Raw genomic sequence first — 23,220 nt, forward strand, 5'->3', positions numbered from 1 at the left:
TACGGTTGTAATGTCTGGATCCACGGCTTCCATTGATTATAAAGCTTTAGCAGCCCTCCCTTCTGTGGGTCCTCTGGTTCCAACAGCCCCCAGTAAATGTCAGCCCATTGTCCCTCAGACGCGGATCCTCCAGCTGCCGCCAACAACATCTGAGAACCGGAATGAAGTGTAGTTAATGAACAGTTCATAGAATATCCATTTGGAAAGGTGACCTCTATTCCACTGGGTCCACAAAGGATCGATGCTCCGCACCTGACCAGTAGGTCTCTGCCCAAAAGATTGGTAGGGCACCTGGCTGACAAAATGTATTGATGTGTAAAAGTCTGTCCCGCCACAGAAGTGACTAGTGGTGTAGAAAACGGCAGATTTTCTGGTGTACCCGAGAACCCTATCAGCTGGATGCTAGAGGATGATGTTTTAGCTTGAAACTCAGTGCCAGTGAGTGTTGAAAATCTGGCTCCCGTATCCACTAAAAAGGATACTTCCATGTCCATCACTTTAATCTGCAGGAAAGGGTCTGCTCGTGGGTGCTCGGGCTCCGTCACTGTGAGCAATATTGCTCCTCCTCTGTCAGCAAAGGGAATTGTCTCTTCGGAGCTAGAGCCGCATAGGGTGCCTGATGTACCGGGGGTGGCACTGACGATCTCTGGGGCTGGACCCAGTGCTCATTTTGTGGTGGTCCATATCCCCTTCCCCCAGTGTCCTGAGGACCCCAAACTAGGGGGCAGTCTCTCTTCCAGTGTCCTGGCTGACTGCATACAAAACATACGGCTGGCTGCATTCGTGGAGCACCCCAACCTCTCCCACTTACTCAGAATCCCCCCATTGGACCTCCCGTTCTGGCCACATAGGTGGGACCCGGTGCCCAATATGGGGCCGGGTGCCAACTCATATTATTCCATTGTGGTGGCTGCGGTGGCTGCTGAATCATCTGGTTCGCACCCTTTGAGGAAATCTTTTTTGCCTCGTTTGCCTTTTTCCTAGCCTCGTCCAATTGAAGTTTAAGGAGTTGCACTTGTGCCGACTCCGTAGTTTGTTTGTCCTCCTTTTGCTTAGCCCTGTAACGTTTCATGTGATGGGTCAAATGTTTTTCCCATTGCTCATTCGAGCAGCCAGGAATATCAGGGTTATTCTCTAACGCCTCCCTAACTACAGCTGGCAGTCTGCTCGTTACTGCAGCCCTAAAGAGTGTAGTCTGCAAGGGATCTGTGGCTGGGTGTACTCCTGCTTTATCCATCCAACTCTCCCTACACTGACTCAAAAAAGTCGAGATCTCCTCATCCTCCTTTATGGAAAAGGTCAGGGACTGCATGACACCGGGGGGAACGGGGAACTTATCTCTCATTGCCCCTCCTACTGCCGTAGCATGGTTGGCAAATGGCTCGGCATCGAGGCACCTAGTGATTCCTGCGATCATTTCTACCTGCTGTATCTCCCACAGCCCAAGCTGTTTCCCCAGTACTGCTCTCCAATCCCCTATAGCTATCTTATGTCCCATCGTATATTGGCAGAACTTTCCCATCCACGCTCCACCTTCCTCAGTCGGAGGTGGCATTTTGTCCAAAATACAATTCATGTCGGTGAATGAGAAGGGTTGATACCTTTCTCCAATTTGCGGACCCTTATAAATTAGCGGCATCTGTCTATACCTTTCTGGAAGCCGTACTTCCTCCCTGTCCCAAAACGCATATCCCAAAGGGGAGCGAGGGTTCTCCTGACCCTGTCTTCTGTGTGTGATCATGCTTCCCCTGATCGTGACTGGCCGTTCCTCCTCTTCACTCTTAACACTCACACTAGCTATTTCAGTTTCCTCATTCTGCTCTCTCTCCCGCTCCCATCTGACACTCGCTGGGTCATTTCCCGTCCTATTCTCCTCTTCTTGTCCCAGCTCTCTCTCATCTGTTTTTCCCAAGCACCTACTATTTTCCCTTACTGCACATATATCGTTCTGTATTTCGTGTACCCATTCCTTTGTTTCCTCCACTCTCTCCTGCGCAACTCTGTTAAGTCTCTCCTTCGCCTCATGTAGTTCTGGACCTGTTAACTCAGTGACATTCACTATTCCCTCACTTATCTGCATTGTTGGCATCTGGGGAATAGGATAAGGTGGTGGCAATGTCTCTGGTAACTTTGGATATAGCGGGGCTGACGGCTTAACCTCCCCTGTTTTCTCCTTTGTGATAGGGGATCCCTTTTTAATATCATGTTGAAGGTTCGCTTCCACAGCCATGCAAGCCAATGTCATATTATGTAAATCTGCCCTTCTCTGTTCCTTCGCTTCCTTCTGCTGTTTAAGCCTTCTTCTATTCCAGATAGATCCTTGTCCCTTTGCCTCATGTTCCTGTACCTCCTTTGCCGCTTCCCTCTCAGCTTCTCCCAAGTACATTATAAGCCGGATCTTTTCAAACCCTCGCGGTACCTTCCCCTGACTCTGCAGCTCTTTCCATATCTGTTCGTACCGTGCCATAGCCTGTACCTCCTCTCCCTTCGGTAATCCTCCCAGTAATTGATTCCTTGTTTTTTCCCACTGTCGGTTTACAGATGGGGGAACCCATCTGTCTTCCCCGAACTCTTGCCCTACATCCCTAATTACTCCTTCCATCTTATGTTACGATTTTTAACCCTTTAGACTTCGTACTTCACTGGGTCTCTCCCCTGGTAGGATTTTGCCACCCCGCAATCTACTTCGACCTTTCCCACGTTATTATAAACACCAGCGGCACACTGTACACAATCCTTAACCAAATACTTATTATAAACTATTATGATACACTACATGATCCTTAAACAAATACTTATTATACACTACTATGGTACACGATCCTTAAACAAATACTTATTGTACACTATTATGATACACTATTCTTAACCAAATACTTATTATACACTATAGAAACAAATAACTATAACACAATACACCTTATTCTATTTGGCCAAGTGTCTAAACTTATATCTCGAGATCGCTACGAGGGGACTCTAACCCCGTTCTACTAGGGGGACTCTAACCCCCTTCTACAATGGGGACTCTAACCCCCTTTTCTTGCAGGGGACTCTAACCCCCGCTTCTTACAGGGGACTCTAACCCCAGTTCCTTACGGGGGACACTAACCCCCGTTTCTTGCAGGGGACTCTAACCCCTGAAGCTTTATTCTTTGGCTTTAACTAGGACTTTTGCAGAGTAGTGACAATACACAATTTTATTGTTGCCAATAGCAGAACTTCGTTTAAACAGGCGTCTGCTTACCTCCTTTTGTTGATTGGCCACTTGTTGTTATCACCACACCACAATCGACCGGTGTTTCGTATCTTTTTCTTCCGTCACTTCTCCATCTTCATCACGTCGGGGTCACCAAATTGTCGGACTCTGGCTTTACCTTACTCTTAATTTAGTCTATGTGTGGTCTGAGTCCAGCATGTTCTTTGAATGAAGTGATAGGAGAAGGTATTCGGTTCAACAGTCAATTTATTACACAGCACAAGAATAAAACTTAACAGAGCTCTGGGTCAATCGTTAGTTCATAGGTCACCTGTACAGTGAGCTATTCCCCAAGACTGACCCCTATTGTCCAGTTGGCTCAGTTTATATAGATCAACCTTATCATACAGAACAAAAGTTGTCTTCCTTTGCTAGATCTTTTTACATAAGGGTTATCACAAGTCATCTCCTGTTTTGCAGATATCTGGGGTGTAGCACTCCCATCTTAATCCTCCAGGCCAGACTATCCTGTTGTGTTGATCAGAAATTAATTCATCCCCAGATATTTCTAATCACCATTCTGTTCCTGTCTGGCCAATTTCTGCTGTTCTCTTTAACACCTCCTCAGTTTGAGCATTCCTCCTAAATCGTTTTATGCATTTCCTCTCCCTGTATTTTGGAAGCACACAATTTTGCTCAGCCAACTTTGCTCCATGCTGTGATTGCCACTTAATCACATTCCTCTTTTTCCTTGAACCATGCTGTAAATTTAAAATTATTAATTAATCATTTCTTTCATAATGTTTTAACCCCCTAGATTCCAACACCGCACGAGCTCCCTCCGGGGGCTCCGGTTTCCTCCCATTTTCTAAAGATGTCCTGGGTTATGAGATTAATGGGGATATTCGGGCAGAGTGTGATCGTGGGCGGAAGGGCCTGTTACTGAGCTGTATCTTTTTAACCCCATTAAACCTGTCCCTACACATTTCACTCACTGGATTCCCTTCCCCAGCTGGCTCCTGGTTTGCCGACTGCCTGGCACATTGTATGGAGGAGCATGACCTGTTGAGTTTCTCCTGCACCTTTCAGTACTGCCTCCATCTCTTCGTGTCCCGGTTTGATGCTGTAACTTGGTGGGGTTGGATTGTGAGTGGCAGTAATGGCCTGCTGTTTCTTCCTCGTTCCCCCCTGCCCACCCCCACTGCAAGCTGTGGCAGAAGGACGGTGACGTGGTGAGTTTGGAGTTCGGATGGACACACGTGGTGGTTCTCAGTGGCTAAAACACCCTGAAAGAGGTGCTGGTGAAGAAGTCAGAAGATATTGCGGACCGGCCAGATTTACCAGTGTATCGAAAATTATTTGAGCGGATTGGGGAAGGTGAGTGAGAACCTGGCCCAGACTCAGTCCTGGGCACTGATCTCGACATGTACAAGTGGCCAAGGTAATAGCATGACAGATGAAAGAGGGAGAGGGGGACAGGTTGATGGGTTGGTGAGAGACCACTACACGGAGAGAATGGGTGAAGGACACAACACCTCATCTTCCGAGTGGGACCGTCAAACGGATGGCATTAAAATAGACTTCTCTGGCTTCCCCCACCCCCCACCCCCTTCTTCCCCCATCATCCCTCATTGAAACAAAACACTACTGCATAGTACAGGCAATTCGGCCCTTGATGTTGTAACAACCCATATATCCTGAGGGCGAAACCCTTCCTATCCGGTAACCGTCTATTTTTCCTGTCTTTTAAATGCCTCTAATGTTTCAACCTCCACCATCATCCCCAGCAAAGCATTCCAGGCACCCATACCTACTCCTGATGTCTTTCCTAACTTCGTGCCTATGTCCTCTGCTGTTTCCCATACGTGCCCTGGGCAACAGGTGCTGGCTGGCCATCCTGTCTATGCCTCTCATAATCTTGTAGACCTCTATCAAGTCTCTTCTCATCCTTCTCCTCTGCAAAGAGAAAAGTCTCAGCTCTGCTAAACTTGCCTCATAAAACTTTTTTTCCAATCCAGGCAACATCCTGCTAATCTCCTCTGCAACCTCTCTATAGCTTCCACATCCAACCTATAATGAGGTGACCAGAACTGAACACAATACTCTAAGTGTGGTCTAACCAGAGATTTGTAGAGTTGCAACATGTCCTCTCTACACCTGAACTCAGTCCCCCTATTAATGAAGCCAGCCTGAGCTGTGGATAGCCTGAGCTGTGCAAAAAAATGTATAATCTCAACTTGGAAATCAGAAGATAGCCTGAGAATACAGCAATAGTACATAGAAATTAATAAATGTATTCCATTGGAAAAAATAACATATAATTTAAGAAATAATATCACAGAATTCGAACAAATTTGGGAACCATACATGGAACACAACAGAGAAGTCCTCCACCACCTAAAATGACAGAACGAGAAGAACTCAAAATGAACTGACCCAGTGTGTAAAGTAGATGACACAATTTTCTTGTTTATTATAACTGTGTGATGACATTGTTTAATGGGTTTAATGTATCATATATGTTGAACATTTAGTGGGTGGGGAGGGGGGTGGGAAGGAGGAAGGGAAGGGAGGGGGGAAAAAGGGGAGTAAAGACTGTGTATATTCAAGAGGGAAATGCTTATGTGTATTTTGATCAATATGGTTCATAGTGTGAAAAATTTTAAAAATTAAAAAAACATTGAGGTCGAGACTGGTTTATTGCACTGGGCATTGCATTTATATGAGCCTCAGGTACAGCCACCAAATCACTGCTTCATCAGAGCACCAGCCTGGGATTGGCAGTGTTCCCATCTTCCCGCTGTATGGGAGGTCACCTGGGATGACAGTCAGTGACCCCCGGGTCCGCATGGTCGCTGCGTTCATCGGCTATTTTGTGGGCCGGTTCATGTGTCTGTGAGTGGGTTGCTCATGACCTTTCCCCCACCCCCAGATCCGGCGATCGGGCCATTGTCCATTGACTTGGGGAGTTTTCCCTTGAGTTGTGGGGGAGGAGTGGAGACCAGATGGTCAATGTCCAGATATGCCAGTTTCAGGCTGTTGACTGTAAAGGTCTCCTCCTTACTGCCTATGTTGAGGACAAAAGTGCAGCTGTTGACTCTGATGACCCTGTAGGGCCCCTTGTAATGTCGTTGTGGGAGAGGCCTGTGTGCCCCCCTTCACAGGAACACATACTGACAAGTCCTTAAATATGTGGGGATGTTATATTTGAGCTGGTTGTGTGGTGGTGGGTATTGCAGGACTCATGAAGATCATGGGCCACTGGGTGACATGCTTACGGAGTCCATGCCAGACGAACCTACTAGTCACAATCATGGCCTAAATTGGAGCATGCGCCAGGTTGTGGATGGCATTGAAAACGTGGAACCTCTATGCGGCCAGGACAATGCAATGAGGGGTGGCGGTGGAGACATTGCACAGCAGCATCAGGCTACCTGGGCCGATGGGGAAGACTTCCACCCTGAGACCGGAAATAGATGTCCTATTCACGTAGATCTCAGGGTCCTGCTGCTGTGATTTGGTAAGGGCCACGTAGTTGACCCCTGGGATAGGCATGTATCGACTCGATTGTGGGCCGTGAAAGAACGTTGGCTACCATGTTGCTTTTCCCCATGATGTGCTGTATGTCCATGGTAAATTCAGACACATAGGAAAAGTGTCTCTGTTGTCGGACCGACCACGGGTCCAATGCCTTATGGAAGGCAAACATCAGCGGCTTGTTATCAGTGAAGACCTTGAATTCTTTTCCTTCCAAAAAGTAATGGAAGGGTCTTACCGCCAAATACAGGGCCAATAACTCTCTGTTGAAACCACTGTATTTGGCTCCGGTGGGGGGGGGGGGGGGGGGAGAGTTTAATCCCTCTAACATCTCCCAGTGAAAATAACATTGGATCTGGTGGGAATCTATGTGGTGATATGGTTGTGTACTGGCTGGCCTGCCGTCCTGCTGACATTCTGTCCTTGACTCCTCATGTGACCCAGGCCATAAAGTTTGAGCCCTCTCTCCCTCTCCTCATTTTTCCTAGCCTGGACCCAGGCCAGCATTCTCTTGTATAATAAAGTCTGTCATTCCCCTCAGTCTTTGTCTCCGTAATTATTGGGGCACCTAACAATTTATTATACAAGATTTTGAAGATCTCCAATAATGGAGAAGTTGCTGCGCCCCGAATGGCTAGAGGTAGACCCCCAAGTCCCTGGTGCATCAGTACTCTTCAAACAGTGGGTGAACTGCTTTAATAATTTCCTCGACGCCGCTGCTGAGGTGGTTAACTCCAAGAAAAGAAGTTGAGGATCCTACAGGCACAAGTCGACCAGAGAGCCTTCCTGGCCATCCAAGGCAGCGTGACCTACGTCAAGGGGATGACTGAGCTGCGGGTGGTGTGCAAGCCGAAAGTAAACGAGATCTACTCCCGTTACCTGCTGGCATCCCGGAAAAAAACAGCCTAGTGAGTCCACTGAAGAGTTTGTCCAATCCTTGGTCACACTGGGAAAAGACTGTCTGGGGAACCGTACGGCCATGACATCGTTAACCCAGTGCGTGGAAGATCTGATCCGAGATGCCTGCGTGTCAGGATTGAGGTCAGATTACATCTGACAATGACTCTTTGAGGAGGACCCTCTCCCACTTAAAAGGGTGATCAATTTGATCAGGACATTGGACTCGGCCCGGCGCCATGCCATGTTGATCACGGGCAGAAGCAGTCCTCCTATGTATGTTCCACCATGAGGGTCATCGGCCTGGGACTCATCATCGGGAATTACTGTCCTGACTGCAGCTGCAATATCGCCGTCTGCATCATTGAGATGCAATTTCTGCGGGCAGGCTAGACACGTGAGATACCTCTTCCCCGCGAGAGGAGCTACGTGCTCGGGCTGTGAGAAGGAGGGCCATTACCAAAAGGTCTGCATGTTCCGAACCCAGATTGGGAGCAGTGTGGTGTGTGTGCCAGAGGAACTTCCGATGTTGACCGCGTGCGCGGTTAGGTGGGGCGCCATCTTATTGGCTACTGCTCCCAATCTCTACACCATGGCCTACAGCACCGATGATGTCACTTTTGCCTGCCACGACTCCACTTCCTCCTTCTTCTACAACGATTACTGCATGGTCAACATGGAGGTCGTTATCTCGGGTGGGTCTCCCCATCGACAACGACGACGGAGAAATGCATGTCCTGGCATCAGTGATGCTGAACCAAGCCAGCCCTCACCCGATCTCGAACTCCATGATGCAGATCGAGGTGAATGGGAATAAGATGAACTGCCTTTTTGGTAGCGGCAGTACAGAAAGATTTGTTCACCCCGATGTGGTCCACAGACTCTCCCATCCTGTCAGGCCGATGACCAGGTCAGTATCGATGGCAGTGAAGGACCAACAGACTTGTATCTGGGGGTATTGTGTAGTGTCTCTGACGGTGGTGGGGGGGGGGGGGGGGGATGTTACCATGATTTTGTTTGTTGATTATACCCCAGATCTGTGCACTGATCCTCCTGGGCCTCGACTTTCAGACTCAGTTCAGGAGCATGACGATGGCGTTCGGAGGCCCCCAACCAACGCTGACCATCCATAAACCCCAACTCTTGGACTCCCACCCCCAACAAAGCACCCAGTCTCTGGCATCATCCTGTGGTCTCACCACCTTATGCTTGGCACCTCCATCACTATTCACCAACCTCACCCCAGATTGCAAACTGATCGCTACCAAGAGTAGGCGTCATAGCATGGAGAATATGCAGTACATCCAGGCTGAGGTTCAGTGACTCCTGGCGGAGGGGATCATAGCCCATACCACCAGTCCCTGGAGGGTGCAGGTCCTCATGGTCAGAAGCTCGGGCAAGCCCCAGTTGGTAATCGACTACAGTCAAACCATCAACCACTTCACCCAGTTGGACGCGTATCCGCTATCCTGGAAGCCGACTTGGTCAATAAAGTCACGCCATACAGACTTTTTTCAACCATTCACTTCAAATCAGCTTACCATCAACTTCCCCTCTGTCCGAGCGATCAAATCTACACAGGATTCGAGGCCGACGGAAACCTATTCCACTTCCTGTGGGTACCCTTTGGTGTTACAGATAGTATCTCTGCTTTTCAGAGGGTAATGGACTGGATGGTGGAGGAGCACAAGTTGACGGCAAAATTCCTGTATCGTGACAATGTCACCATCTGCGGCCATGACCAGCAGGACCATGACGCTAATCTTGCCAAATTCTTGAGTACGGCCAAGTCCCTCATCTTGACGTACAATAAGGACAAGTGTGTGTTCAATACAGATCGCCTGGCCCTTCTTGGATGCATCGTGGCACATGGTGTCATTGCCCCGGACCTGACGCATGCGCCCCCTAAAGGACCTCCCTGTCCCAAACACCCTGAAGGCACTAAGAGGTGACTGGGGCTGTTTTCCTATTACGCACAATGGGTGTCCAACTATACCAATAAGGCCCACCCTTAATTAAATCCACTACTTTCCCATTATCGGTGGAAGCCCAGGCTGCGTTTCATCCGATCCGAGGAGACATCGTTAAGGCCACAATGAATGCCGTGGATAAATCCATCCCCTTCCAGAGCAATGCCTCCGTCTTCGCACTGGCCACCACACTGAACCAGGCAGGCAGACCGGTAGCATATTTTTCCCGCACCCTTCACGGTCTCAAACTCCGGCACTCTTCAGTCAAGAAGGAGGCACAAGCAATCGTTGAGGCAATGTGTCACTGGTGACACTACCTGGCCAGTAAAAGGTTTACCCTACTGACTGACCAGAGGGCAGTGGGCTTCAAGTTCAGTGCTAAACAGCAGGGTAAGATCAAAAATGACAAGATTCTGAGGTGGAGGATTGAGTTGTTCACCTATAATTATGATATCTTGTATTGGCCGGGTAAAGTCAATGACCCTGTGGACGCACTATCCTGCGGGATGTGCACCAGTGTGCATCTCGACCGTCTCCAGACCCTGCACAATAATCTGTGCCATCCCAGAGTCATGAGGCTGTACCACTTCATTAAGTCTCGAAACCTCCCGTACTCCGTAGAGGATGTCCTGTCCCCAACCAGACGATGCCAGTGTAAGCCGCAGTTCTACCAGGCAGAAAAGGCACACCTCAAAAGGCATGCCTCTTCGAGTGTCGATTTCAAGGGGCCCCTCCCAACCTCAAGTAGGTTCACCTACTTCCTCACGGTGGTGGACAAATTCTCCATGTTCCCCTTTGCAATCCCCTGCACAGATATGACATCAGCGACAGTTATTAAGGCACTGCACAGCATCTTCACCCTGTTCCCGTACCTCGACCATATTCATAGTGTCTGGGAGACCTCTTTCATGAGTGAGCAGCTGTGACAGTACTTCCTGGCCAGAAGCATAGCCACAAGCAAGCTATAACCCCAGGGGTAATGGCTAGATGGAAAGGGAGAACGGCACCCTCTGGAAGGCGGTGCTCCTGGACCACAGGTCAAAAAACATGCCAGTGTGGTTTGTTTCCATAATTTTTGGGGAAACTGATAGCGCCCAACAATCTAACTCCATTTATTCATTCTAATAAATTACCCATTTCAAGCCAAACATGTTGAATTGTGGAACACAGCCAAGTCGAGTGGAAAAAAAGTACCAACTTCTTATCCACATCTAAAACATAAATCTGAATAAGTATAGTTTGTATTATGTAACTTTTGTGCTGTTAGTTATGACTGATGAATAAAATTATTTTGAACTAACTGATAACTCACGTTTATTGCACTTTTCATACTCTCTCGACAGATCTGAATCCATCTACTTTCATCTATTTGTTTATGTAAATCTATCTCCCATTTATCAACCCCCTCTTTTCGCGCCTTCTTTTGTAAACATTTTTGCATCTCTCAGATATATTTCTTTACATCCCTATTACTTAATAATAATTCTACCTGTCTCTACTAGATCTCTTCTCTTGACCAAAAATTTCACAAAAACTTGATAACAAAATTTTGTATTTTCCAATATCTTAAACTTTTCTTTCATTCCACAAAAAGTAATACATTTCCCAGCTTCAAAACAATCTTTAATTTTCTTAAGACCACAATTTTGCCAAATTTAAAGAAAATTATTTTCCATAGAAAATGGAATGTCTATTTGGAAATAACAGCGTCCTTGCAGACAGACAACCCTCTTCTTGAAGCCATTTGAATTGTGGGTAATTATTTCTCCTCCTGGCATTCAGTGCAATGAAACGGAAGTAGAATCACCAATTCGCAACATTTAGGACCCAGCAGGTTGGTCTCTGCGACCATTTCCACCCACACATTCCACGTCCCCGTGACACTGAAATTCAGCTGCTTGCTTAACCCTGTCTTATGGAAGTGAAGATTTTGGGAATGTTTCAGAGCTCCATAATGGTTACAATTTTGTACAACTTTCTGGGGCTCCAGACTGGCTGGAAATAAAGGTGAATGAAAACCCTTCCACCAGGTATCGTGCTTGGAAAGTATGGCGACTGGTGGAGAGAGCAGAGAAAATTTGCGCACCTGACTCTGAGGAAATTTGGATTCGGAAAGAAGCTTATATGTAGATGAGCCCTTGCTCTTTGAGTCGCTGCCCATACTACATCCTTTAGAGGGACACTTGAAGAAGGTTCTTCAGTTTCAGGGAGGGTGGTTTCAGTTCAAACCATCTCCAATTTTCAGCCTTTATTCTATTGGAGGAAGGGCTTTGGACCCAGAGATATCAGGTGGAGGAAAGATGTATGAAAGAGCTTTGACAATGTTCAGTCTTTCCCTTTGACACAGCAGAGATGAAGTTCTCTGCCAGCTGTTTCTGATGGGGGAAGCAGCAAACATTTACATTGAAATAGTTCCAACTTGTTTGGTCGGAGTGTACAGAGACCAGGCCTGCTGCACATGTTAACCGAGATACACTGGGACATGTGATCTTAGAACATGAGAACTTCCAAAATATGACCCGTTGAGCCTGCTCCACCATTAAACAAGATTATGAAGGCAAGAGCAAAGATCTTGCAGCACCGGTGACCCGGGTTGATCCGGTGCAGTCTGTGAGCAATTTGTACATTATCCCCATGTCTGTGTGGGTCCTCCTGGGTCCTCCAGTTTCCTCTCATGCTTTAAAATGGACCAGGGGTTGTAGTATATGGGGGGCTCAGGCTCATGGACCTGAAGGGCCTGTGTAATGGAAGATTCTAACCTTCTTGTTTTTTTAAATTTGCAGCTCTTGGTTCTGCAAGGATGAGAACCTGCTTGTTTTTAGAATCAGCAAACATAAGCTAAATTCCACCGAGGGGCCAGAGATGCTGTTATCTGACGAAAGGACATCTTTGTACCAAGAACATTTAATCTTCCTACTTGTTTTGGTCACAGACTGTCAGAGGCCTAGCCTTGATGCAAAATAAACCATTGTATTCAAAGTGATAAGCTGAAAATTATGTTATTCGTTAGAAGCCTAACATGCTCGCTTGCTCGTTTATCTTTCTTGCTGTGCTGGGAGTAGGTGCTTGGGTAAGCAGTTTTTGGGTAATATAAGCCATGGTCCCGCTGCTGAAGTTTGAGACTCTCCGAGAGGTGGCAACATCTCTCAGCAAGAAGAACTTTTAGAGTCCAGCCAACATCCCAGTCAGGGGAGGTGGAGAAGCTGCTACCAGCGCCCTGACAACCTACTTCAAGTGTGCAGTCGTTGCCTCACTTCGGCAGTTGGGACCAGTCCAAGCGTTGATAAGTATAGTTGGGAAGGGCTTGCATATTGTAGTGTGAATTCAGCTTTTGAATTTGTAATAAACATTTGTATAATCTGAACTGCTGTCGGTGTGTGTGTCTATTTTCTTTCGGTAGCTCAAACACTGTGACCAATCTAAAACGAACAAAGTGAGAGATACAAGTTTACCTAAGACAGCCTGTTACCGTGGTGTCTGTCTAAATTTAAAATTGTCAGGAAACCTGGATGAAGGAGACACATTGAGAAGTTTGCGCAGGCCTGGATAGAAATAGTTGTTATTACAAAAGGCTAGATTTGGGTCACCACAGACCATTTCTTCCCAGTTTCAATATTTATTATTTATTATTTCTACGGCTGTTACTTGCAAAAAATAGAATTCCTTATCATTTATTCATGTCATCCTTTTGATCCACATTTCCTTTTAACCTGTGGGACTTCGAACATTATCTTTTCAATCATCTTTGGAGAACGTTTTGAATATCTTGACAAAAAGTTCCTTGGATATTTGCACATACATGAAGAAAGTTTTGTCCTGGAAGGTGGATTTTGGGGCCAGGTAAGGCAGATGACCTGAAATTGATGGTTGGATGATGCCTGGATCCAAGTCAGGGTTTTATTCCACAAGTATAGTTACATTTTCAAATTTATGGTCACATTATTGCCTGGTACCCTCATCACCAGGCCAGCAAATTAACTCTCACGTGCGGACAACAGTTCAAAGTAAAAGAGAAAGAGCACAGTTACAGAGAACAGTGTAACAGTGAGAGATCTGTGCAGAGCAGGGGCACCAAGAGGGTCACTTTCAACATGGGTCTCCTGCGCTAATATCACAAATGCACAAAGGCCACGTCGGTATGAGGGCTGATCTTTTCAATCCTCCCTCTCCAACTGCTTGACATTTCCTGTAACTCTGCATCTCACACTTGTTACAGCTCTTTCATTTGTGTTCACTCCTCTCTCTCCCTCGCTTTCTCTCTCTCTATTTCTCTCTAATTCTCTCTTCAACCAATTGTATTTCTTTTCCTTTTTTGATGGTTCTAATGAATGAATTATCCAAATAACCCAATAAGTTTAAACCAGTGGTTTTCAAATTTTTCTCTTTCCACTCACATCCCCTCTAAATAATCCCTATGCCATCAGTGCTCTGAGATTGGTAAGGGTTTGCTGAAGGTGGGATGTGGGTGGAAAGAAAGAGTTGGAAAACCACTATTGTAATCGTACCTAATTGACTTGTTATGTGGACGGTTTTCATAACTTCAAAGAAATGGCCAATGACATTTTTCTTAAGCGAAATATTTCAGTAACTGTTGGGTCAAGAGCAGTGATTCTCAACCTTCCTTTCCCACAGCGTGGGGCCTGAGTAAAGGGTTTGTGAAATGATGCACCAGACACAAAAGGGAGTCTTGAACTGGGGCGCCTGTGTTTAAGTAAATGTGGGAACACTCTGTGATAAAGGGATTGCAGGACTGGGAACGTGATGTGTTAAAGGGCGGGTTGGAATGGCCCCTGTGTCAGTGGGAATCAGACTTTGGAATCGGATGCCAAACCATTGGAAATTCAGAATAGTCTCCTTGAAGATTATTGTGCCTGGCTTCACAATGTCACCCCTCTCTCCCTGCCTCGACGTTGTATCTGTGAAATTAACCCTTTCTTATATATTGTGAAAAAAACTCCAGGATTTGAGAAGAGTTTTTATTTGCAAATGCTGGTATTGTTGCAGGTGATGAATACGTTCCCCTCGGTACTCCACCGCCCGGGTCCACAAAATAAAATATTTCAAAATCAGAATAAAACCATTCAGTTTATACAAGAAATAATCACACATCACAAAGAATCCTGGGATCCAAACAACCCCAGGGACTTCATTGATACTTATATAAGCCAACAGAAGGTATGTGATGATCACTGGAGCATCCTGGTGCATTGTAGGCTTGTTCTTCCCATCCTCTCCATGTTGTCTTGGTACCAGGGAAGGGAAGGGATTTACAGCATCCTGTGCTCAGTATTGTTTGTCTATCCTTGCCAGCAAGGCCAGATTTCATGCACAATACGCCAGATGCATTCTCACTAGCACCTGCTGAGTCTCTCTCCAGCTTCTGATTCTGCGCCTGCCTTCCAAATTACTTGGTGCGTCTGAATGTTAACTTACAGTGACTCAACATAGAGTTTTACAGCTCAGACAGAGGCCCTTCAGCCCACTAGTCCATGCTGACCCTTGTCCGTATCCTTGCCCCATATCCCTGTACTTGGACAATAACTATACACACGCACCCTGTTCATTCTCAACACCCCTTTTCTATTGGAAGTAAAACACAGAATTCTGTCAACATCTTGGCTGAAGTAACTACAGGCCTTTCATGTGAAGCCACAATTCACCAGTACATCCAGAGGACTGTTTTACTGCATCCGGTGCTCCCTTTGTGGCATTCTCTACATTGGAGAGTCTGGGGTGCAGACAGGGAGATTGTTTCGCTGAGGACCTCCTCTCCGTTCGCAACCACGGCGACCTCCTAATTCACAACTATTTCAATTCCAGGAAATGCTCCCATGCTCACTTGTCTGTCCACAGCCTTATCTACTGTCCCACCCTGACCACCCGCAGATTGGAGTAATAACACTTTATTTTGCGTCTGGGCACCCTCCAGCCAGATGGCATTATCCTCGACTTCACTGCTTTCCATTAAATCTGCTGGCCTTTTCTTCCACCTCCCCTATTTCCTGCCTTTCTAGATTTTTCACCTCCACAGCCCTGTCTACCCCCATCTCCCCAGTGCTACTGTCCCCTCCCACCCTTTTCCACCTATCACCACCTGCCCTGCCACCCACTTCTCCCAACCACGCTTTCATTCTGATGCTCACTGCAATGTTCTCATAATTTGATGAAAGGCTAAAGCCCGAAATATCAGTTCTGTATCTCTGCCTTTGCTACATAAATGACACTGTTTGACCTGCTGAGTTTCTCTAGCATGTTGTGTTTCTAACCCTTTTCAATCCCTCATCTGTCTGTTTATCGATTAATGTACATTTTCCTCATATTCCATCTGCCATCTCCCCGCCCTTTCCCTGAGCCTATCTACATCCTTCTGCAGCCTCCATGTCAAACACTGTAAAAGCCATGGTTCCACATGGATCTTCAGTCATGTGGAGACAAATGAAGCCGTGTTTCTTCTCCTTAGAGTGGAGAAGACTGTAACAAAAATTTGTCTGCATATTCTAAGTGTTCAGAAGTTTTGGACACATTATTGTAAGTCCTGGGTGTGAGAAGCCACAACAGATGAGTGACAAAGAGGCCAATCAGTGTTTACTACATAGAAGCCCTGGATGTATTAGGTCCAGGAATACTGGAATAGATTTAATAAGAACTTGCAGAAGGAACACAAGGACAACTATTTGGTGAAAAATTTTTCAAGGCTCTGATGAATGAATGGGAGTGTTGGATGAGATAGAGAATTAATTCATGGGATAGTCACGGTCCATAAGGAGCATGTTTGGCACATTAAGCCTGTACAGCTGATTCCAAAGACATCCCTACAGTATAGTTTCCTCTTCTTCCTGTTGCCCTTAATGCCTGGGGTCCTCAAGTTTCCATCTGAGTTGCTTTCAATGTGCCCAATTCATGTTCCATCCAACAACCATCGGCAGCCTGTATTTACCAGGTCAAGGTATTCCTCGCATCCCCTCCCATGTAATTTTGCTCCCACTGCCCACTGTTCCTCAGAATTGTTTCTGTTCCTTCCTTTCCATTTACCTGTCATTCTGTACACTCACCAGCCTTCATGTGAAAAACATGGCCCTCCGATCCCCCCTAAATCTTCTCACCTTAAACTTATGTCTACTGGTTTTAAACAGCCCACCCTTAGGAAAATACTGCACTTTTTACATTGTCTATTATTTGCTAATGTTATAACCCTCTATACGAACACCCCTCTGGCTCCTGCACCCCTCCAGGACAACCCCTTCCTTTCCCATGTCCCCTTGTAAATCAAGCCCTCCTCTCCTGCTGAATGTTGTCCAGAATTAAATGTTTAACTCCAGCTGTCAGCTGGTGCATGGCAGTGTTTCAAGGCACTTTTAAAGCAGGATGTCCCTATAATCGAATTTTCATTCTTGTCATGACTCTCGTTTTCCCACCTGCATTTTAGATGAAACACGTCCCCAACACAAGTTTCCTGGAGACCAAGATCATTGGGACAGTAAGTGGGCTGTTTGCAGCAGGTACAGAGACCAGCTCCACCACCCTCTGCTGGGCCTTGCTCTTCATGGTGCTCCATCCAAATGGGCAGAGTAAGTGCAGCAACTTTGTCGGGCCCATGATCAAGGGTGCACTGGGTGGGGGAGGGGTGGGAGCGGGGTTGTGGGTTTGGAATGTGTGGAGAGGGAGTACAACAGGGGGAAGGAGGGTACAAGGAAGGGTATAGCTCAGGGGTTAGAGCATTGGTCCCGTAAACCAGGGATAATGAGTTTGTTTCTTGTTGGGACCTCATTTCTGTGAGGGGCGCTTGACAAAGTGGTGACTCTGTCTTCATTATGGTCGATAAAGTTGGAGAATTTAATGTATGTTACATTCGAAATGTAGTATTTTGCGACAATGATGGAACCTTTATCTTTACACTCAAGTGGTGTTCCAGTTAATTCTCGCCCTGTGTCCACATGGGTTTCAAGTTTAAATTCTACTTTATTATCATCTGACTGTACAAACACAACCAGTCAAAACAGCATTTCTTGGGACGTTGGTGCATAATGTCCAGCCTATAATAATCCCACGTAGATGTCATGGTTACAGGATACTGTTCATAAATCTCACAGTCTTTGGGAAGAAGGTAGTTCCCAACATGGCAGCCCTGATTTTGAAGCTCCTGGACCCCCATCATGATTCAATGATCCTGTGTGATGGATGGAAAGTGTCCTCATTAATTCTGAGCCCCATTTAAACCACATCCCACAGCCTTTCAGTGTCCTCCCACATTCCAAACATGTACGGGCTGAGTAGGTTAATTGGTCACATGGGTGTATTTGGATAACACAGGCTCGTGGGCCTGAAGGACATGCTACTCTTCTGTGTCTCTGAATTAATCTTAAGGATTAAAACTTAAAAACTTAATTTTCATTCTAAAATATGAACAGAAATGATTTAATTATCAACCACCACCATTTGGACTCTGAAGTTCACAAAGCCCCATGACCTAAAAATGTTCCCCCATGGTCTGGTAGGACCTTGCTGGGCATAACTTGGCAATAGCATTCTTTGGGACATTTTGAAGACACTAATAAAACATCTAGTTCCTTGTTATTACTGAAACTCAAAATTGGTTCTTGTTTTCTTCCTGCCGCCCAGGTCCATGAGGAGATCGACAGAGTCATTGGGAAGGAACGAAAGCCAAAGTTGGAAGACCATGAGGAGATGCCATTTACAAATGCTATTATCCATGAATCCCAACGTTTAGGGAATAATGGTCCAAATTCACTGCCTCACCAAACATACAGAGATACCACGGTCATGGATTACACCATCCCTAAGGTATGGTCTGGAGATGATAGAAACTTTCTCTCAGTGTAAACAATTTGCATGTTAGAGGATGCGTGTTTAATGATGAGTAATTTAAATGAGATGTGTGGGGCAAGCTTTCTGTTGCACAGAGAGTGGTGGGTGCCTGGAATGGGCTGCCAGAGGCATCCCACAGTTAGGCAGAGAGCTCTTGATCAGTTCAAAGGAATGCTATTCCTGAAGATGTCACTGGACACTTGATAAGGATATTTGCTCAAAGGATACATTGTCGGTGCTACCAGGGATATATGATGTTGAGTATGAGGTGCAGCCTCTGCTCTTTTCGTTTGTGCTGATGGTTTTCCCTAGTATTGCTCATGGGCCATTAACACCAGGCAGCAATGAGGATGGGTGTATTGTGGAATGGCAGCTATCTCTGATGGGTTGCAGTAATCTGGGATTGCAAGTCCTCGCCCTCAACTTAAGGGACAGAGAACAGGATCACATGTTATGGGCTTCTCTTCAATACTGAGAGCCTGTTGCAAATATATTCTAGATTATTATGTCTCCTTAACTGACTTCTAGGGAACAATCATCATTCCTCGGACTTGTTCGATGAAAACATTTGGATGACTCCACGTGAGTTTAATCCTGGACCCTTCCTCAACTTAGATGGGTACTTTGTGAAGCCAGAAGCCTTCATCCCCTTCTCCGCAGGTACTGTTGGGTCCGTGGTTCGTTAAATGTGCAGAGAGATTCACATGTGGTGTGGATTTCCAGTAACCTTTTCTGCCCTATGTAGAGGGAAGGTGGAACATTGCTTATTAATTTTTAAAATTCACTTCCTGAACTCTTTGAGGTAAACCACGGTATTGCTGTGATTGGCTACTGCCAGCTGGACATGTCTCCCAAGATCAATTCTACCCACCACCCCTTGCATGCTCCCCATTCATTCAGTCAGGACCAGTCGATGAGGCTGGCTACTGCTCCTGTCTATTATCAAAAAAGCCCATCGGTTTCTGTGGTAATTGATGGTACATCACTCCTAAATGTAACCCTCAAATGTCTTTAAGACCACCGCATTGCTGAAATAATGCATGGAGATAAAATGAAATGAGCGGGCAAAACATTTGCTTTACTTTAATAATGGGAGTGCCACTAATTCTGTGGGAGGTCAGTGAGGGATGGACAAGGCAAAATGATGTTAGAACTTGGACACTGCATGGGAACTCATTGCTGTTCCATGACTGTGGCCCTGCAGTGTTTTTCCACCCTTTGCCAGGACACTAACCACTCTTGCCCCTTCCCCGACAGGTCACCGTATCTTTCTGTGGGAGCAGCTGGCAAAGACGGAGCTCTTCCTCTTCTTCACGTCCATGCTCCAACGTTTCACGTTCCTGTTCCAGGAAAATTAGTCGAGGCGAAGTTCGGAATCACCCTCTGTCCGCTCCCTTACCGTCTCTGTGTTAAGGCCAGATAAGGAGTGTACCGGAGTAAGAAGGAGGGCTGCTCCTCCCAAACTGTGTGGGATCAGCTCAGTAACATTTTCCTTTTATGACGGACTCAAGCAGTTTGTTTTCCCTATTTCTCCTTGGAGCTGCTGTCAGACTCTGGCTTTACCCTACCCTTAATTTAGTCTATGTGTCGTCTGAGTCCAGCGTGTTCATTAAATGAAGTGATAGGAGAAGATATTCGGTTCAACAATCAGTTTATTACACACCACAAGAATAAAGCTTAACAGAGCTCTGGTTCATTCGTTAATTCATAGGTCACCTGCACAGTGAGCTATTCCCCAAGACTGACCTCTGCAGTCTCTACAGTTTATATAGCTCAACTCTATCATACAGAACAAAAGTTGGCTTTCTTTGCTAGATTTCTTGCATAAGATTTATCACAAGTAATTTCCTGCTCTGAAGATATCTGGGGTGTAGAGCTCCCATCTTAATCCTCAAGGTCAGAATATCCTGTTGTTTTGATCAGAAATCATTTCATACCCCAGATATTTCTAATTATTTCTTTGTTCTCATCCGGCCATATTCTTCTGTTCAACTCAACACCTCCTTCTGTCTTAGCCTTCTTACTGAGTTAGTTTCCATTCTCTTTGTTTCTGAAAGTCTCTGTCAGGATTCTCTTTGTTCTTGTCTGGCCATCGTCTCCTGTGCTAATGAACACCTCCTTTTGCCTTAACATTCCTACTAAATTGTTTCATACATATCCTCTCTTTTGTATTTTGGGAGCAGGCAATTCTAAACCTACTGTAATCAGCCAACTTTGCTACATACTGTGGCTGCCCCTGACTTACATTACTCTTTCCCTTCACCATGAGGTAAATATTAAATTGTTACATAGAACTGGATTCATGTATACAAACTGAATAGTTCTTTGGCTTGGCTTCGCGGACGAAGATTTATGGAGGGGGTAAAAAGTCCACGTCAGCTGCAGGCTCGTTTGTGGCTGACAAGTCCGATGCGGGACTGAATAGTACATAAGCATATATTCTACATATTTTCTATGATTAATTAACCCCTATATTCCAACACTGCCAACCAGGTTTTAGGCAACTATCTGTCTCTTGGTGTGTTCAGTACCTTTCACTTGCACAACGAGAGCAATTGAGCAAACAAACATCACAAACTACGTCAACAAAATGTAATCAAATCCTTTCAGCATATGGTTTAGTCTGGACCAATTTTCCTGCTTGTCTTTTAATATAGGTTTATGTTAGCCTGGTGACACAATGGATCATTATCACCTTTTCAATTTGTTTCAAAACTTCAATAAATGTATGAAATCAATGTACAAATCAATCAATCTATTGGAGTGTACAATTGAAGTGTAATTAACAACGTGCTGAGATTACTTTTCTGGTCAGAATAAACCTCGTTTCAAACACAAATTAATGTTGAATCTCTGTGTGGAGAACAAAGTCTTTATTTGATTTGATCACATCAGTGCTGTTGTGAAATAAGCAGTGTGGGTATTGCCAGCTACGGAACAACAACAGGTTTCCCAATGACCAGAAAGAGGGCCCCTCTCCTGATGTGAACAATGAGAATCCATTTAAAAGCAGCGACAGTGAGTTGAAACTTGGAGTCTGGAAGTGAGCAAAAGCATTTGATTGAAGTTTGCAACTGGTGCTGGGCACTACCAGTAGCCCCAATAATACACAGATAAAGACTGAGGGGAATAATAGGCTTTATTACACTAGACATTGCCGGCCCGGGTTAAGGCTAGGGAAATGAGCAGAGGAAGGGGGACTCTTTCTTTATGGCCTGGGTCACATGGGAGGAGTCCATGGAGGAGTCTAAGAGAGGATGTCATCAAGAGGGTTGGGCAGCCTGTACATACAACCATATCATTACACTTGGAAAATGGTGTGAAACACGAACGTCTGCAGCGTCGGGGCCTGTGAGCAGGACACACACTCTTGAGTATGGGCCAATGGAGCGCAGTTTCTTCACAGGGTCTTAGTCATCTCCATTCGAATCTGTTCCAGTGTCCGTGTCGGTGGGTCCGTTGCTGTTCACTGACTCCAATGATACCACATCTCTCCTTTTCCCTGTAGTCGAACCGCGTGGGACGTTCTTTCCACCACTCTGTAGGGTCCTGTCCACCTGGGCTCCGACCACTTTCTCTTGATCACCTTTAGCAGAACCCACTCCGTGGCTGATGGTATCAGTGTTTCACCTTTCCGTTCGGTACTTGTAACCTGTTGTGAAAAAGCTGATACCAGAGCCGTTAGTTTATCATAATAAAGCTTACATTTCATTGGACTTACCTCTTCCTTTGTGGCATGAATCCCGGCTCCAGGTCCCGGAAACTGGTGCCCCGTTTGTAGTTCATACGGAGTAAATCCTGTCACATAACTTACCGAACTCCTTATTGACATCAATGCCCGGGGCAGGGCATCCACCCAATTTAATTTGGTCCGTGCCTGTACTTTCCCGATCTTACCTTTTATTGTTTGGTTCATTCTCTCCACTTTTCCTTGGGATTGTGGATGATACACCGTTCCAAAGGCAGGTTTTAACCCCAACATCACTTCTACCTCCTGTAAATCTTCATTCTTAAAATGACTTCCATTATCTGACCTGATCTTCCTAGGAAACCTGTGTATAGGAATGTACTGGGTTGATTTGGAACTTAATTACCATCTTTGCATCTTCTCTTTTGGCAGGGATTGCCTCAGGCCAACCTGTGAACACATCAACTGCTATTAAGAGGTATCGATATCCCCTTGCCCTCTCTATCATGTCCGTGTAATCAATTACAATTTCCTGCCCTGGTAACTTCGGCAACGGAAGCTGTCCTTCGTGAGGTTTCACAGTCGCTTTGACATTATATGTTATATATACCTTACACTCTCTGATATGATTCTCCACCATCGCCGGCAGGAAGGGGTTCCACCAATGTACCAAATACCTTATCATCTGTTCATTCCCACGGTGGGTTAACCCATGCGCCTCCTCCAGGAGGGGTTTCATGAGTCCAGATGGTAATACTGGCCTACAGTCCATTGATCTCCACAGATCTTCTGTTGCCCCCCCTTTCTTTCCATGCCATCATTTCCTGGGTGATGCCTGCGCTTCTTCCTGAATTATTACTCCTACCTCACAAGGAGGCAATAAGTCATGTACCATTCTATCTGTCTGCATCATAATAAACTGAGGGCCGTACCCTGCTGCCCTTTTTGCGGCCGTGTCCGCTTCCTGATATCCCCGAGCTACCATCGTATCTGTTTTATCATGGCCCTTACATTTAATAACTACTAATGCCCTTGGTTTCAAGAGGGTCTCAGCCAATTTCCTAACATCCTTCTTGTGTTTAATTGGGGTCCTTGCTGCTGTTAAA

At 45.8% G+C, this 23,220-nt stretch overlaps 1 pseudogene; it reads left to right on the top strand.

The window, feature by feature from the left end:
- LOC138749329 (cytochrome P450 2D26-like) overlaps positions 1–19,849 on the top strand; it is a 28,737-nt pseudogene extending 8,888 nt beyond the window's left edge.
- Positions 19,850–23,220: the final 3,371 nt, after the last annotated feature.

The sequence above is a fragment of the Narcine bancroftii genome, chromosome 14, assembly GCF_036971445.1.
Source record: "Narcine bancroftii isolate sNarBan1 chromosome 14, sNarBan1.hap1, whole genome shotgun sequence".
Lineage (NCBI taxonomy): Eukaryota > Metazoa > Chordata > Chondrichthyes > Torpediniformes > Narcinidae > Narcine > Narcine bancroftii.